The sequence below is a fragment of the Bactrocera neohumeralis genome, chromosome 6 (genome assembly GCF_024586455.1).
Source record: "Bactrocera neohumeralis isolate Rockhampton chromosome 6, APGP_CSIRO_Bneo_wtdbg2-racon-allhic-juicebox.fasta_v2, whole genome shotgun sequence".
NCBI classification, from domain to species: Eukaryota; Metazoa; Arthropoda; class Insecta; order Diptera; family Tephritidae; genus Bactrocera; species Bactrocera neohumeralis.
Genome location: NC_065923.1, coordinates 17,964,230 through 17,981,601, shown reverse-complemented (window position 1 = coordinate 17,981,601; position 17,372 = coordinate 17,964,230).

Sequence of the window (17,372 nt, the reverse complement as noted above, 5' to 3'; positions counted from 1 at the left end):
TTTGAAAACAATTCTTAAAGACTTGGACGAAGAAGGATTTTTTCCGATTACAACTATTTGAAAAAAATGACGCTAAATATTCACTAAAATTAAAATTTTTTTGTAAAAATGCTTGCCAAAAATCCAATTTTCAGCTTTTCTTCTTTGTCCAAGTTTAGATGATCCTGTGAGGGGAGCGAGCTCATTTTTTTTCGAGGGGTCACCGGAATTGGCATCGCAATAGCCGAGTTTAATATATTTTTTTCCAAAAATTTCCGAATATCTTTGTTACTAGTGAATGTTTGCAACAATAAAAAATTCTGATAAAATATTTTATTTTTATATGAGAAATAATTCTTGAAAAAAACCTGTTTTCTTACCCGCGGATATCCATGTAACCTCTTAAGCAAAGGTTATTCAAAAATTGGTAAATAAATTGGTTATAGTTTTTAGTTATATTTCCGAGATCTCGAGTTTTTTCAATTGTGTTAACTTTGTAAAAGTGTTCCACAATCACAAATACAAATATGCATTGGATTTTTTACATATTTACAAGTACGTACATACATAAATATGTACTTCACCTTCCTAAAATAACCCAATATCATGGTTTATCTTAAGGTCGTATATACTATACTTCATATTATATGCTTCAAAATATATTTTCAACGACGGAATCTCGAAATATTAATCCCGAAATTTCGGGATACCGAAAACACTTTCATTTACCTTCTTTATTACATCAACTCCAATTTTATAAATAAATTTTCAACTTTGGGATCTCGACTGTTTGATTCCGAAATTTCGGGATATCGAAAATTTACCCCTCTTATTACTGCAACTCTAACTAAATAAATAAATTTTCAACCGAATAATTAATCTACAAATTTCGCTTCATATAACTTTCACATTACACCAAATTCAACTTATTCAATAATAATGTCGAAAAGCTTAATTACAAAATATCGGAATATCGAAAACGATTCATTTGGTCCTGTAATTACTGCAACTTTAACTAATTAAATAAATTTCTAACTTCGGGGTGCCGAAAGATTAATCCCGAGATTTCGGGATCTCGAAGACGCTCTTAATTGCTCCTCTAATTACATCAACTCAAACTAAACAAATAAATTTTAAGCTCGGGAATACCGAATGCTAAATCCTGACATTTCGGGATTCCGAACACATTTTGTTTTACTCTCACAATAACACCAAGTCCATCCATAAATTTCGGGATACCTAAAATGCTAACACAAACTAAATAAATATAGTCTCAGTTTCAGAATCCCGAAATTTCGGGATCCCGAAAACTTTTTGTTTTGTTCTTCGAACTACATCAACAACACCTGTAACTTTACAACACAGCCAGCAACAACAAAAACAACATTTCACATGCTTGCAATGTGGCGATGTACGAGCGTCAGCTATTCGGCTGAGTAAAAATTACTTTATTCTCGAACGCACTTAATTTTGCATACTTAATGAATATAGCTTTAGATAAGCACTTTAAGGACTTAGGCTAAGCATGTCTGCATGCATGCATGTGCGTACCAGAACATATAGCGACAAATAAACAGATAGACTAAAGGTATATGCATGTGTGTGTGCGAGCCCAGTTGAATGCTATAGCGTATATATAGTATAACGGTATCAGGTCGAGGTGTGAGCTACGCAACATACGAAGCGAGTATCATTGGCTATTAATCTGTTATACGCACAATGGTCAGAAAGCTACTCAGACTAACGGTGCACAAGCGTAACGAATATATCAGCATTACGTATGGAAGTGTGAGTATGCCTGAGTATGAGTATGTGTGTGTGAGTGTTTTGACATTAGGCTACACCTTGTTGCGATTCAACCGACGTTGTGTAATTGCAGCTAACGCAAGCAGTAAATATTCAATCGCTGCCATACACACACACAAACATACATGTGTGTGCCGCCAGGTCTTGCTCAAACCATAACGGAACAGCGTAACGGATGTTGTGTAGCTTTACACAAGCGCACACATGCAGAGACATATGTGGAGTGTACGCAACGGCTTATACGAGTATGACCTTTGACACGCTCCAATGCGCGCATTATTGCCGCATACTGACCGCACAGTAACCGGACGCACACACGCACATACACACACAACTGTTGTCTAAATATGTGTACGTGTGTGTGTGTGTGAAAGGGTGCGAGTGAAGGATGCGTTTGGCGCGCTGACCGTTTTAATTTATTGCAATCGACCTCAATCAGCATGTGCTTTGTAATTTAATTTTGCTACTTTATGCGCAACAACAACAACTTACACTACATATGTACATAAAGGAGTACGTGTATGTGTGTATATTTCCGCCATTTCGCCGAGCTGCAAGCGATTAAATCGGCGAATGCGAAATTTCAAATGCACTTCGATTTTTTCGGTGTGTGTAGGTGGGTGGCCCCTGCGCGTATGCTATAATTTTTTAATACACAGGTGGCAGCGCTTTCGTTCACATACATATACCTACAGGTATAGAATAGTGGCGCCTCTGTATTGGCACGGATGTTCCGCTTTACGCTTTAGCGCTCGCATTGATGAATGCTACGGCGGTTCCGGTTTCCTTCCGCGCTGCTTACGGGCGCTTGCGTAAGCTTGACCGTCTACGCTTGTGTTGTTTTTTTTCCATTTCCTTCGCATGCGATGCGTTCCGGTTGCGATTTTTTTGTACTCATTTCGGAGTGTTTTGCTATTTAGCTGATTTGCATATGTGTTTATGGAGGCGTGTCTTATTTTACACCTCGCACCAGCGCCACCTACACGCACGCACCTGCGTTGCGACTCAACTACTCGCTTGCTTGCTTGCTTATGTAATGCGCACTAATATGTTTTCTAATCTGCTTACGACTTTCTAATTCTTTGTTCGCGTTTAGCGGTCTAACTGTTTCGTGTTCTTTTTTTTTTGTGTTTTTGTTACTTTGTGCGATTGGCCAGCCAGATAACTGTGCTAGGTCAATGCGCAATTCACACCTTAGATAACGTACATTTGTATGAGTAAGTTTCTACGTTAGGAATGTACATATGTTTATTAGAGTGCGCCAAATTTTAGTTTCATATGTGACCTGGTCTACGGAAAGGGGGGTTAGGTGTCAAAAAATCATATAATAAAAAACAGAAAAACTGTAAATTTTAGCTTCACCAGAGCTGTAATATCCCTTAAAGTGCATTTCTGATGGTATAAAGGGGCATAAATATGTAGTTCTTTGACTTTGATGGGTAAGTTCCTATGGCAACGATATGCTATAGTAGTCCCATCTGGTATTTTTTTCACGAAATCGGAGCGTTACCTTGAATAATTATCTACGCCAAATATGTTGAGAACACCCTGTCAAATAAAAAATTTTTCTTTACAAAGACTTTGTTTTAATCGGTCAGTTTGTATGACAGCTATATGCTAAAGTGTGCCGATCTCAACAATTCATTCGAAGATTATAGCGCTGTCATAGTTAATAATCGAGACAAAAATTCGTGAAAATTTCTGGTCAAATAATAAAGTTTGCCATATAGGGACTTGATTTTGATCGGTCAGTTTTTATGCAAACTATGTATATAGGCCGGTGGTCCAATATCGGTGATTACGACTAATAGGCATCTCCTTAGGGACAAAAGAACATAAGGAAAACTTCAGGACGATATCTCAAAGCATGATGATTTAGGCTGACTAAGGCTAGGCTAAAAGCCTTTGCCTTTATTACAACGCTTTCGTCATGAGTGGTTTTCATTATGTCAAATTCTTTGACATTACAATTACAATTACAATTACAAATTTGACATAGTTAAATCCGCACATTCGGCTCAAAGTCTATCGTGCCTAACTAATAATATTCCCACCAAATGATGATAGTTCAAGATAGTATCCATTTCAATGTTTGGAATACTTCTCAAGCTTGATTTTTAGGAGAGCTTCAGCGATTTTCATCTATCTGGTAAAACAACGGGCCCTCAAGCTTCTTTTTATTAGCTGAAATAGGAAAAAGTCACACGAAGCCAATATGGAGGCTGGGGCATCGTTACATCCAGTATTGTTTTTACCCAAGAATAACAAATAAGTGCTTTGATCCATTTCTTATAACAAACGAAAATTGCCAAGCTCATAAAAAGCAGGTCTAACATCAGCGGCAGCAAATTACTGTATTCTTTTAAAAAATATTCTACATCAAGGTCTATGGACTTTAGCCACTCTAATTGATGTGTCTCCAAAACATGCATTCTGAACACATAAGAGGCCACTTCAGGTGTTGAAAAACGTTGAGCTCTCAGTTTACTTACGGAAATAAAAATAAGTCATATCAGAAGTCTTAATGGTGGATTACTCATCAAATGGATGTTTTGAGTGCTCAAAATTGCAGTTGCCTAAGTCGTTGTGCTGAAAGAGTGATCGGTTTTCTGCGGTTGCTTTTCTTGACTTCTCCAAAGACAACTGGCAAACAAAATGATTGGATCAGAATTTGCTGTTCTGCGTTGTCTCTAGTGGAATGGTTGCGACAAGTCCAGTTTTTCAAAAAAAATAATAATAACAGGAAACTATCAGCTGTTACGGTGTTTTAGACGTATTTCAAAACACCGCTTTGGTACTTTCTTAACATATCTCTCGACACAAGCCTTTAGATTGATAAATGAGGAATGCACCGCGACCTTAGGTCTATTGTGACACGAGCCTTTAGTTGAGCGATTGACAAAATGTGTGAGATCCAATGTGAGACATTATTTTTTTTTTAAATCAAATGTCCATGCGCTTTTGAATGTATACTGGTCTCAGCTGTAGTTGTCTGAATCTGATGATAAGTCGCATGACAATCTTGCAATATTAGTTTGCGTACAGCGTAAATAGTTTCCGTAACAAGAACTGTTTTTGGACGACCTTCGCGAAATTCATTTTGGAGTAATCTGCGACCTTAATTAAATTCACTCTACCACCGTTAATACTAATGCCTTGATGGAGTTTAATCGTCAAACATTGAATCAAGTTAATCTATTCACTTTTATTGAGTTAAACCACTTCAAAAGTTGTAAAAATAATCGCGTGAAAATGTTGGCAATTTATTTCCATTTTTGGCCGAGATGAATATTTTAAATAACTGTAAATAACACTAATACTAGTGCTGGTATATCAAAACGTTCTGAGTATATATAACATCAAACATGTCAAACTTTACGATTAAGTTGTGAGTTGCCAAACTAGGGCTGCCAATTCAGAAATATGCAGTCAGAGTAAAGAAAAAATTAAAAATTGGCGCTTAAATTTTTTTATTGAAAATTAGTTTTTTTCCGATTTTATGTCGCAATTAGCTTTCCTTCAGTGAATTTAGGACATAAGAAGCTGAGTTTATTGCAAGTTTCGTGAAAGATGTGTTTTTATAGAAGAGAAAAATTAAAAAAGAAACACAAAAACTTGATTATCTGAATGTTTCACATAAATTTTGATGTTCTGTGAAAAAAGTTTATTTATCAAAGTTATATATCTTTACATTACCTAAACATTGGCATATAACTTATTTATGTAGGACTCAAAATTTTGACGAAAATCGAGAAAACTAGTTACTAAGCCTTAAAAATTCAACCACGCCAGGGGAGTGCTTCTTCTTCCCTACCCAAGATCGCACGTAACTTATTTGTTCTTTATTTCTTTATCTTTATTTTCTTTCGCTTTTATAATTTTTGAAAGCTTCTGCACTGGGCCAGATAATCTTGTATGTAGACCATGTGTGTAATATTATTTTACAACAAAATTATAAATTTAAAAACCAAAAAATTTCCTAAAACATTTATTTCATATTGTTTAAATTTTCTAAGCCTGACAACTTTCATATTCCGCCCATCCTAATGATCACATTCCTCAGTGACATCTACCCTCAAACAACTATCTAACAAAAATTTATTTATTCCTACGCAAACAAACATATATTTGCGGCGTTATCGGCATTCAGCAATCTTGGCTGCGTTTTTCATGCGTTTTAAGCTGTCGGCTTGTATATAATTAAGCTGGACAGCCCATTTTTCGCACGCACGCATTTGATTTGCACACATGCAAATATTGTGCCACTTACGCACCTTCAACGCGCACACAAAAACACTTGCATGTATGTACGCCCGTGTGTGTGTGTGTGTGAGTTAGTGTCTGGCTGTGGCATCAGCTAATTGCTTACGCAAATTTTTCATAGTTACTCGCACACACAACGCTTGCTTGCCACTATTTCCGGTTGGCTGTAAGCTTAGATTCAATTCCGAGCATTAATCGTTGTTAGGGCACCGTTAGCCGGATGTTAGAAGCTCCAATACATGACGTGTGCATTTAAATTAGCACTTACCGCCTTGCCGTTCGCAAATCTACGTGTGTATGTGTGTGCGCATACTAAACGCCCGTGTGGGGCAACGCACCTTTTTGCTTATACGATAATGACTATCGCTGTGTTGAGGTTATGTGTGGTTATCGTAAAATATTACTGTATCTGGAGATAAATTAAATTGCACACTTACATACATGGTTCCATAGACGTAGGCGGATAAATGTTAATCTTCGATTAAATCGCAGTGTGAATAATTTATTTTTAACAAAATTTTATGCAAAGGCGGTAAGTTGTTGGCTTTAAGTCTAGTTTGTGATGGGTCAGGGGTTCTAATTGACCCTTGGGTTGAAAAATTGTGTATTTAAAAAGTGGAATTGGTAAAAATATTATGTCAACTCAATTTAATGCATCAATATTTTACTCGATATGCCTTATATGGTATATTGAAATTGTTGCTTTGAGCGGTAGTTATTCTCATGATAGTCAAACCAACTCCGACAGGAGACAGTGCTTGGGTCGCCTGCATTCCTCAATACTTCTTATAAATTTTATTGAGTCGGAATGAACTTGTAGAAATTATCCTTAAGTTATACCTTTAAACGAAGATAGTACCAACATATTCAAGGCATAAATTTCAAATTTAAGGTTAATGCAGATTTATTAATTCTATCGAAACGTCGGTAAGATAGTATGCACATAATATTTCTTCTCTAAGATTTTAATTATGAAACTCATTTTATAAGGTGTCAAGAAAAATTTTAAACTTCAGTGCAACGTCCTGATTTGAGGTCAAGATTCTCCTTCCACAAAATTTTAGTTTTCGTTCGCGCATTATTCTGGTGGAAATCTACACCTTTTCGATCTATCAACTCTGGAATCTTCTATTTCAGCACATCACATAATTTGTCCAGCTGATGGCAATACACTTCAGAATTTCTGTAATATTTCTTTAAGATTTCACCAAACAGACAACATAAACATTTTTTGGTGACTATCGGCTTTCGAAGCGGTTTGACCTGGTTCAGCCTTAGACCTCAAATCATTATCTCTTGCTCTTTATATTCCTGTAATCAACCCATTTCTCATTTCGAGTAAAAATGCCGTTCTAAAATTGATGAATTCTTTAAAATTTCGGTATGTAAGAACGCGTGGAACTTATACATATGTATGTCAAGCTTCGAAATTAATCGTAGGCGTTTCATGTGCTTTTGAACGGTCGCGTTGGATAAATTTAATCATTTAGCAATCTCTCGAGTTATTATTAGAAGATTTGCATCGATCAACGACTTAATTTTATACACTTAGGTTTCAAGAGTTCTTTCATCCTCATCCATCCTCAAGATCAAAATTGCCGGAACGAAATTTTGCAAACCGATTTTGAAATTGGACTTCGGTCAACATACTATATCTACATTCTGTAATTGGTCTGTTTCGATCTTCCATCTTCGATAGGGCAAAAACCAAAAACTATTCTAAAAGCAGTTTAAATTTTTTTTTTACAAACAAGCCTTACTATATCAGCTGTTCATATATATTTCTTGTGGGTGTCGGCAACTTCGTGGCAAGCTATATCAAAGCTCAGCGTATAAGAGTATTCAGATGTTGTCATACTCTCAAGCAAGCAGTCTAGATGGCCATAAAAAACGCTGTCTCTACATGATTGAATATTAGAAATTGTTATGCAGTTACCTTTTCATCTGTTTCATGAAGAATCACTATCTTACATTTCGTAATTTTTCTTATTTTTCTGCGAACTTATTCTACGTTGCGAACTAAAACTACCATTAAGTCTTCCATCTTCGTCCAATGTGGAGATTTTATTAGCCGGAATGTGATTCCAGTGGCTGAGAAAGTTAGCAATCAACTCGAATTTCTATATAAATAAGCTCCAATATTCTTGATACTGGTTCTAATTTCTAGACTCACTATGTAAGCCTGAGGTGTGAGCGCCAAAAAGTTTCACGTGAGCTAAATTATTCTTCTGCCAAAGATTTGCCCATCTCAATGGTGTGGCGGTATAAAACTTACATAAGCAATTTTTGTATGACAGTCATTTCAAGCTTTCATTCGCCCTGAACAACTTATATATTTAATACAATATTTTACTTTAATATAATATGTTTTGGACTGATATTCAAAACTTATTTAAAATATTTTTTTAAACTTCATGAATAGCAATGAGTTTCAACGTTTTTAACCTAACTTTTTGTATATTTTTTAGGAATTAATACTGTTTTCAAATACTGAGCTAACTTTGAAAAATGTTGCTGTAGGACAGTTTTAGAACAGATAAAAATTTGAGTCCCATCCTTTTAAGTATGCTTTATATTTAATGTTTTCATCGACTATAAAAGATGTATGCTCTGAGAAAAAGGTTTCCAAAATTGTCAAAGCCGATTATAAAAATTGTGAAATATAAAAATATATCAAAAATTTAATTTTTATGGGTAATTTATTTGGTGATTCCTCAAGTCCATCTACGATAAAAAAAACCATTTGGATTGGAATAATGCTTGATCTTATGATTTCAGATAAAAATCGCGTCAGGACCTTCTTTGGCAATTACAATATCAGCGGCGACGTAACTTACCACCAAAAGTGAAATATTTTTTTTATTTTTCATATTGCATTGATCCTTTATCCTTTAAACATTGTTTTATATATATTATCGTCATTCCAAAAATAAATCGAGAAAAAGTAATTATTTTCGGTATCTATAGATACTGCTCCTAAGAGAAAAGAAGGGATCATGGTATAGAGCTAGTATTTTCTGGTCAACCGGTTGCATTTTGAATGGAATCGAAATCTAAGAACTCGAATGGATCCTTTCATATTATCTCCTGATTTCGAGAACTTGTTTTACTCATTCCCCCAGGTAATTGATTTGTCTTGAATTTAGGATTGCTGCGGATTTTTAGAGCAAGGATTTTTTAGGCAAAGCTTAAGTGGCTACAGGACTTAAAGACAAAGTAGTAAAGTTAAGAAGGATATGTACACGATATGTGAAAGCTGAGATACATTTTTGTTAGAACTCTCCTAATATATAACTACGAATATATTTAAAATATATAATATATGTATTCAATATTACTCAGAACTCAACTCTCATCTAACTGCTTCGTCGCCAACGGTATTAAGTTCGAACGAGAGCAAAAACGGCACACAACACACAGTAACTGTGGAAATGTGGAAAAATGGCTGCGAAAAGAGTCAGCAAATAATAGCAACAAATGAAGGAGCTGCCAGATAAATAACATTGAAATAGTGGCGATTTGGCGTCATGACATAATAGCGGCGCCGAAAAAATCACCATTGATTTTAACCAACTCATTAATTAAACAGATACTCTTACAGTTTTTTGGGAACCTCCATCGTAAAGCGACAAAAGCAACGACGATGGCCGCAAAGTAAATCGCAACTGTAATGTGAGCGAAACAAAGAACAAATAATACGGTACAGGCGAAATTATACGAAGGATGCCATAACTTCAAATGACGACACCGGGCGATGTAGCACAACAAACAGTCAGCAAAAAACCATAACAACAATAACAATATGGGTGAAATATCGCAAGTAAAAAATCTGGGAAAAATAGAAAAATGACAGCGCAACATTTGTACGCAGCGGTTTATCTTTTTGTTGTTGCAATTTTTTTTTATTTTTTCATGTTTCTTGTAAATAAATTCTTTCCACACCCAGTCATAAGGGCAATCGGATCGTTTTATTGCGGAAATCAGCAATTTTAGATATCTTTAATACTCGGCTCCTCTCCTTCAACTCACTTATTCAGCCTATTTTGGTCTTTTTAATGTCAAAACTAATGCTTGTTTATGCCGTAAGTATTTATGTGTGTTATGTCGTTTGTGACGTCAGAAATATTAAATAAGAAATAGTGTATTAAGAGAGCGAGATTATTGTACTGGAAAATTTCGATCATATGAAACTGTGAATGTATGCAAAAAATATGGACAATATTAAGGACTACATATGACGATTTGGTCTATTTTTTTTAGTTTCAACAGTTTTATCCTTTAAATAAATTTATCCTTTCAAACTACTTAAAGTACTTGCCTGAATCCTTGAGGTTTTCACAGGGACAGCCCACCGACCTCATCGACTACCGAAAATACCTCCAAAATTTAAACTACGTTTGCAAATTTAGCATTCTGACAAAGAGTTCATCATTAATAGACATTCCAAGAAAAGTCTGGTTGGCCTAGATAAACTATCTGAAGGCATGAACACTTTAACAGGCGAATACCTGACTTCGAAAGAAGAGAATGCAGTAGCACTTCAGTCTACGTCATGTTTAATACCCTTTCGGAAACTAAAAATAAATGCTACTTTTCGGTTTTGGTTTTTGATTTACGACTTTATGTATCTGAAAGATATGCTTGTGTGTGCACTACGGTCCACTCCAGCCATGGCAGTTAAAGTCATTTTGTATAAAGTGCTCATAGATAATATCGGACTGTGTATGGTCTGCGACAGTTGCATATCAAACTCAGAAAACCTGGGTTAATAAATGAATCCGTGTCTAAATATTCGGGAATCTTCGCACGTTTTGACTTCATACTGGATTTATTGGATTATGGAGAGGCGAAAACCAAACTCTGGTGGAGATATGAGTGGAAAGATACCGTTGGATTCTTTTCGGATGAGTCAAAGATTGGTGGGTTTATATATAAATTAAATTTTATACATCCTAATCATTGCAGTAGTGCAGTCTCGTTCAGGGAAGAGACTTCAGAATACCGTAATACTAGCTTTGAGCTCACTAACTGCGAGTTGGGGGTTTGCTAAGTAATGCCTAACGTCATTTTCAATACTCTCGAGCCATTTTTAAAAGGAATAGTAAAGGTGTTAGGCCACAGCGGTATCGCCGGTAACTGTAAAACTATCGAGCTAGCAAGAAAAGCCACCATAGTTCTGCCAGCTTAGTACAATGGAAACGGGTCGGTGATTTACACTTCTAATGTGTTCTACCACTGAATAGTTGGGCTCCGCGGAAGGCTGACCAGCTGTAACGTATTAGATCCAGTCAGCTCTATGCCTTCAGTAAGTATTACCCTTCTCTAGTTGTTAAAGTTTAAACAAGCCATTGCCCTCTTGGATCACCTATGGTTTGGGATGCTTTTGGTTGTATAAACCAATGAAATATTAGTTTTCTTCGAACTAACATTAACGTCAAATTATACAAAGATTGATTGGAAAGTGAGCTGATTCATTTTGCTGAAGACGTTTACAAGGATATATTTGATTAAAAGCTGTCTCTATTTTAGGCTGGCGAACCATAAATACCGAATTAACCACCACCGGGTTTAGAGCTAAAACATGTACTAGTAGATACATAAGGTAGCCAGCCCAGGTGAATGGTCTGTCCTTTCCCTTTCGGACCTTCATGTTAAGCCTATATTTTATTGAATTCTTTAATGTTCAGAATTCCAGATTTGTCATCTGCTAATAATTTTCATAATGGTTCCTTTGAGATGTACACAAAATAAAGATGTAATTATGTTTTGACAGTTCCGGTTCGAGGATACGATTTTGACTGATTCGACAATTTTCACAACCGTGATATTTTTATGCTCCAGAAATCAAGCTAGCGATATCTGTCATTCCAAAATCGGCTTCGTATATTCATTTTTAATATTTTCAATTTTTTTAAATTATTTTATAATATTTAATATTTAAAACTTTGGATTTCTATTTCAAGTGCGACATTCAAAAAATTTTCGCATGATTTTTCCTATTTACCACTATTACTCTATTATTTAACTGTAAAAAGCGAACAACCCCCGGCTATATTGGAATCAAATAAACGCCGGCCAATTCATTGATATTTATGATGTGCGCCGCTATCAGTTCGTCCAACAGATGATAGCCAATTACGGTGAATTTGAATACGAAATTGACTGTCCGGCTGCCAAAAAGACGTTGAAACTTTGCTTGTTGCTCTCCTCCCTTTAAAAGCTGGTAGCATTCGACAAAGAAGGAGGCAGCAATTTTTTATGCTTGAAGTGTTCACTCAAACAACAGCTCATTTTGTATTGAAATTACCTTCAAATGGCAACAAATGAGATAGAGTTGTTTTGAATAAATCAGCGTCGAACGGCTTTGGCATATTTTTCACATTTCCGATTTGCTATGTAAATTCAGTTAGAATTGAGGGCTTTGAAGAAATCCACGCAGATGAAATTGATTTGTTGGCTGTGGGAAATCCTTTTGTGGAAAAATTAATTTGAAAGTAGCAAAGCAAGCTAGACATAGTACCGTTAGCGCGTAGAATTTAAATCTAGACAAAGTGTGTCAAATTAACAACAAAAACAACAATTAAAGCAGTGTGTGGTTGGGGACGTTGCACGTTTCCTTGAAGCTGTGCAATTAAATTAGGGAAAATAAATTAAGCAACGTGCTCATTATCAGGCCAACAACAACACATACACACACAATTTCTAGTAACAACAAGTAAAACCTTTATACTCACACACACACACACACACTTACACTCAAGTTCAATATATCCGTTAGCGCGATTTTTAATTCAATTTGTAGCACACCAGTCAGCTTGCCGAACTGTTGCATCAAAGCGTCGGCTGGAGTGGTTTATGAAAAGTTAAGTAGGTCGGCGGCAGGCTGGAAGTTTCTCAGTTACTTTTCAGATTCGTTTTTTCTCTTTCCAGCATAGCCCAAAAAGTAGACTGTCTTCTGCATTAGAAAGTTGACATGTTTGCCGCTGCTTTCTGCTTGCCGCTTAAGCTGAAAAGGGGTAAGGCAAAGTGCTTAGCACGTTGGAAGAATGATGGAGGGTGGAGGAAGGGCGGGGGTTGACAATAAAATAACTGTCGTTGTTTAGTGATGGCAGGTAAGCAACAACTTTATGCACATCAGCGGCTGTCGACCTTAATCACTTGCCTGTCGCAGACGACAAGACATGGCATTACGCACAGTTACCGTTAGCGTCACCATCACCGGCGTCGTCAGCGTCAGTGTCATCGTCAAAAGCCTTACGGCTTTAAAGTCGATGTGGCAGAAATGTAAAATTCTGCACGTCACTCCCCACTCCTTGGAGCTTTTATCTCAATCAGATTATTTTTATTCTCTTATTGCGACTTGCTACATGCGACATATACGCCTAGCTGTGCGTCGTTTGCTTGGCACAAGTGGGGTTCGATATGTGAGGCCTTGATAAAAACTGCTTTCACATTTTAAATTTTATGTAAAGCTGAAGCTTGTCTATAATAAGAGCCGCAATCATTATATTCTTAGAGTTTGTGAAAAAATTGTAATGAAGCATGTGTTTTCATTGAAGGTTGGGCAGCTATTAAGTATCATCCTCAATTTAGGCTTCTAACATAGGTGATGGTAAATTTTTGAACTCAAATTCGTAATCAAGATCCCACAGACCTCTTAGCACACCAGTCTCAAATTTTTCCTTCAGATCAGTTCAGTAGTTTAATAAAGCAACATAGGGCCTATAACTATTTTGCGCGTTTTTTTATTTTCAAAGTTAATTTTGTTCCAGACTTCCTTAATACTCAATTTCTGATAGTGCTCTTAGAGAACAGGAGTGGAAGTCGAGTAGAAATCCGTTTAGCTGTTGGCTGTGGTTGTAGCTATTACGCGGCGAATCTTTCTTGTTTGTTGAAAGGCGTATTTTGCTGCACAGAGGCGGAAAGGTAACTTTGATCCGCCCTCGGAACGTGCGAATGTCAAGCACATTGAAGACATGTCGTCGACCTATTACAACATGCCCGATCTGGTTTTGAGCTTTTTGATCCGAAGACAGGCAAGTAGCTTGATGAATCATCTAGCCCTGGCATCTAGTACCAAACAAACGTATTTCGGATCCTGGCGAAGTCAATCAGCCTCAATTCATTTGAGGAAATTTCGTCCTGAGGGCGGAAAGTTAACTGTTGTACCAAAGATGACTTCCTTGTCCAAACCGACTTTAAAATCCTCAAGCATAATTTTGACATCGTAGCGGGGGCAGTTATCACAAGTGTGCTCTAGAGGGCCCTAAAAAGCGTCTTTGGACGATATCTTCTCTTTCGCCGAGGCGTAGGCGCAAATCGTGAAAAATTATGTTGAAAAATTTTGCTTTGATGCGCTTTATGCGGCGCTTAGCCACCGGAGTGAATGTTAGGGCTCGACGACTGATTCTTTCTTCCACCACGAATTTCACACCGAATTGGCGCTCTTTCATAAGTCCGCTATACTGAATGTAACAAAGACCTACTCAGCTTCACTTTTGCGTCACATTCGCAATATAGGGACTGGAGATTCATCAAAAGTAGGATATTTCATCTAAGGCTTTTGTCAATTTTATTTTGAATGTGATCTACTTGTCGGGTCCCAAAACCCAGCGCACAACCTGCTGGATAGCGTCACCTTCCTAATTTAGGGGTCGGACATTCCAGCTCATGCTCTTAAATCATAGTTCCTAATATGCTTGCAATGGTCATCATCAAAAGTGGCGTATTTCATCCGAAACTGTTGTATCTTTTTCATTGGGTGTGATTTCTACGTGGCGGATCCCAAACCCAACGAAAAATAAATTATTCATGAAAAAACTTTAACGGATATCAAATGGTCTCAGCATAATCTATAAATATTTATTATGAAAGTTTCAACAAAAACAAAAAACAAAAAAAAACAAAAACACAATGGAGCAGAAATCGTACTTTCTTTCAAAATATTTGGATGTATTTCTAAATACATACAATAAATAATATTTAAGGATCCGTATAAGGACAAATATGTGCATATACATATTAACAGTAAAATTCCTATGATATAAATAGTCGCAATAAATATTTAATTTAACGGTAAAAGCTACAAATGGAAAATGTCAAAAGTGGGAAACCACAATGGAAATATATAATATATCAAAAATATAGACAAATATATATCAAAAATTTAGAATCTTAGCTAAATTTAGAAAATAGTAAAACGAAATACAAACAAAGGTAAGACGGCAGTACTCCGTCTGCACGTAGAAATATTCCAAATCACACGTTTTGACAATTCATCAGACCCAAACAGAACCAGTCAAGGATGCGAAAAAAGCGGAAATGTACCTACAGAACGCACTAACAACAACAACAAAGCTGAGTATGAGAGAGTAAATGTGTAAGCATAGAGATTCCACTTGCGAATGGTAAAAATATCAGCGTGTAACGGTATCGGCGATGATGGCAAATGATAACAATGGTGACGCCACAAACCACAATAAGTAGAACGAAGATGAAGACAACGATGACGTGGGTGAGATGCTGTCAGCGGTTGCATTAGAAAGGTCTTAAGATATGTTTTATATATTTAGAATCCGCTGGCGAAAGGCAATGGAGTACAAGCGGTATTGAAAGTTCAGAAAGCTGGCGTAAGTGGTGAAAGGGAATTCTCTGCACTGTGTTGCTCCCCTACGCTCAAACTGTGCTTTCAACAATTGAATTATATGAAGTAAAACTTAGGACCGAAGAGGCCACCTTAGACCATTGGGAGGTGAATTTTCTTTCATTAGAACAACGTCAGGCCACACACATCGAAGTTATTATTCTCTTTACCTGCCTATGCCTGGTCTTACACTGAAATTCTTTACTGCTTCGATTGCATTGCTTCCAAGATCACTGAACCGCCGAACCTTCTCCTCACAGTTCCTTCTTAGGTCACACACCAAAACGGAGAAACGGTGCAGTAAGGTTTTCTACGAATGGATCGAAGTTAAGGGGGAAACTAAGTGGTGAAGTCTTCTGTTGGGAGCTCTCTATCAACTCTAGTTTCGGGCTGCCAGACCACTGTAGCGTCTTTCAAGCGGAAGTGACTGCCATCAAGGCAGCAGTAGGTGTTATGCGCCGAAGGGCAGCTTCCTTCAGAGAGGTGTGCATTCACTCCGACAGCCGACGGGTATACTAACTTGGAGCGCGCTGGCTGTGCACTAAAAACTAGTCAAGGAATGCATGACTTCATTAGCAATAGCTTCAAGCTTCTTCCTTATTAGACTTGTACGGGTGCCAGGTCACAGTGGAATCACTGGAAACGGCAAAGCTGATGAGCCTGCTAGCGACTGCATTCTTTCCCCAACTTCAGACGTTTGGACTCGAGTCGGTTCCCCGAAGTCTGCTTGTGACTTGGTGTTGGACGTTTGGACCTCCAGTGAACTCAAACTGCGAGGTTCTTCTGACCTACAGTGAACCGCAATACGTAATCCGAATTATAAGAGGGAAAGAAGTTATTCGAACGATGTGCTATTAGAAAGTCAATCTCGCCAATACCTAAATGAGATTCATCGATTTTGGATCACCCTTGCGACCTAACTTAACCTCTATGGAGAATGATTTTGCTGGTGAAAAAGTGGTCTCAAGAGAAACTTGTGAAAAGTGCATTAAGAAATTACTTAAATAAAATCGAAGATGCGAATTTAACTCTTTATAACATCTCTCTAGAAGCTTCACCGAAAGTTCTGATAAGCCATAAAATAGTTTCTTGATTTTTCTACAACAAGTTCTAAAGTTACTGTATTCAACATTCTCAAAATGGAGCTGGAAGACTCTAATTTAGTAAAGTTCACCTCACTCCATTTTGAAACAAATGAAATCTTCCCAAAACCTCAGCTCTTGTGAAAATAAATCAAACTGTAAATTATGGAATTAAATCAAAGATTGCTTGAAGTTAAAAATATTGCCTTATAAATCATTAATCAGAGTGTTGAAATACATATATACACATATAAATTTAAGCATATATTATTCAGTAGGACGCTTCGCAGTGGCACGTGGCAACGGTTAATTCACAACTCCCTCAAAACTCGCTCTCAAACCGAAATAAGCAATGCAAAAACACCAGCCTCTGCTCCACATGACATGACTGGCTCTCTACATGTTGAATCGATGGGGCTTATGGAAAGCAGAGTTGCTGCCGCTGGCTGGAAATAGCATATGACATCATCATAAAAATGGACGCGCAAACAAATTTGGTGATTTGTTACTACTTCTATGCCATACATGCCACACTCATACACATACATACATGTGCCCAAATAGAAAATTGGTCATACTGGTGGAGGCAGCAAATGTAG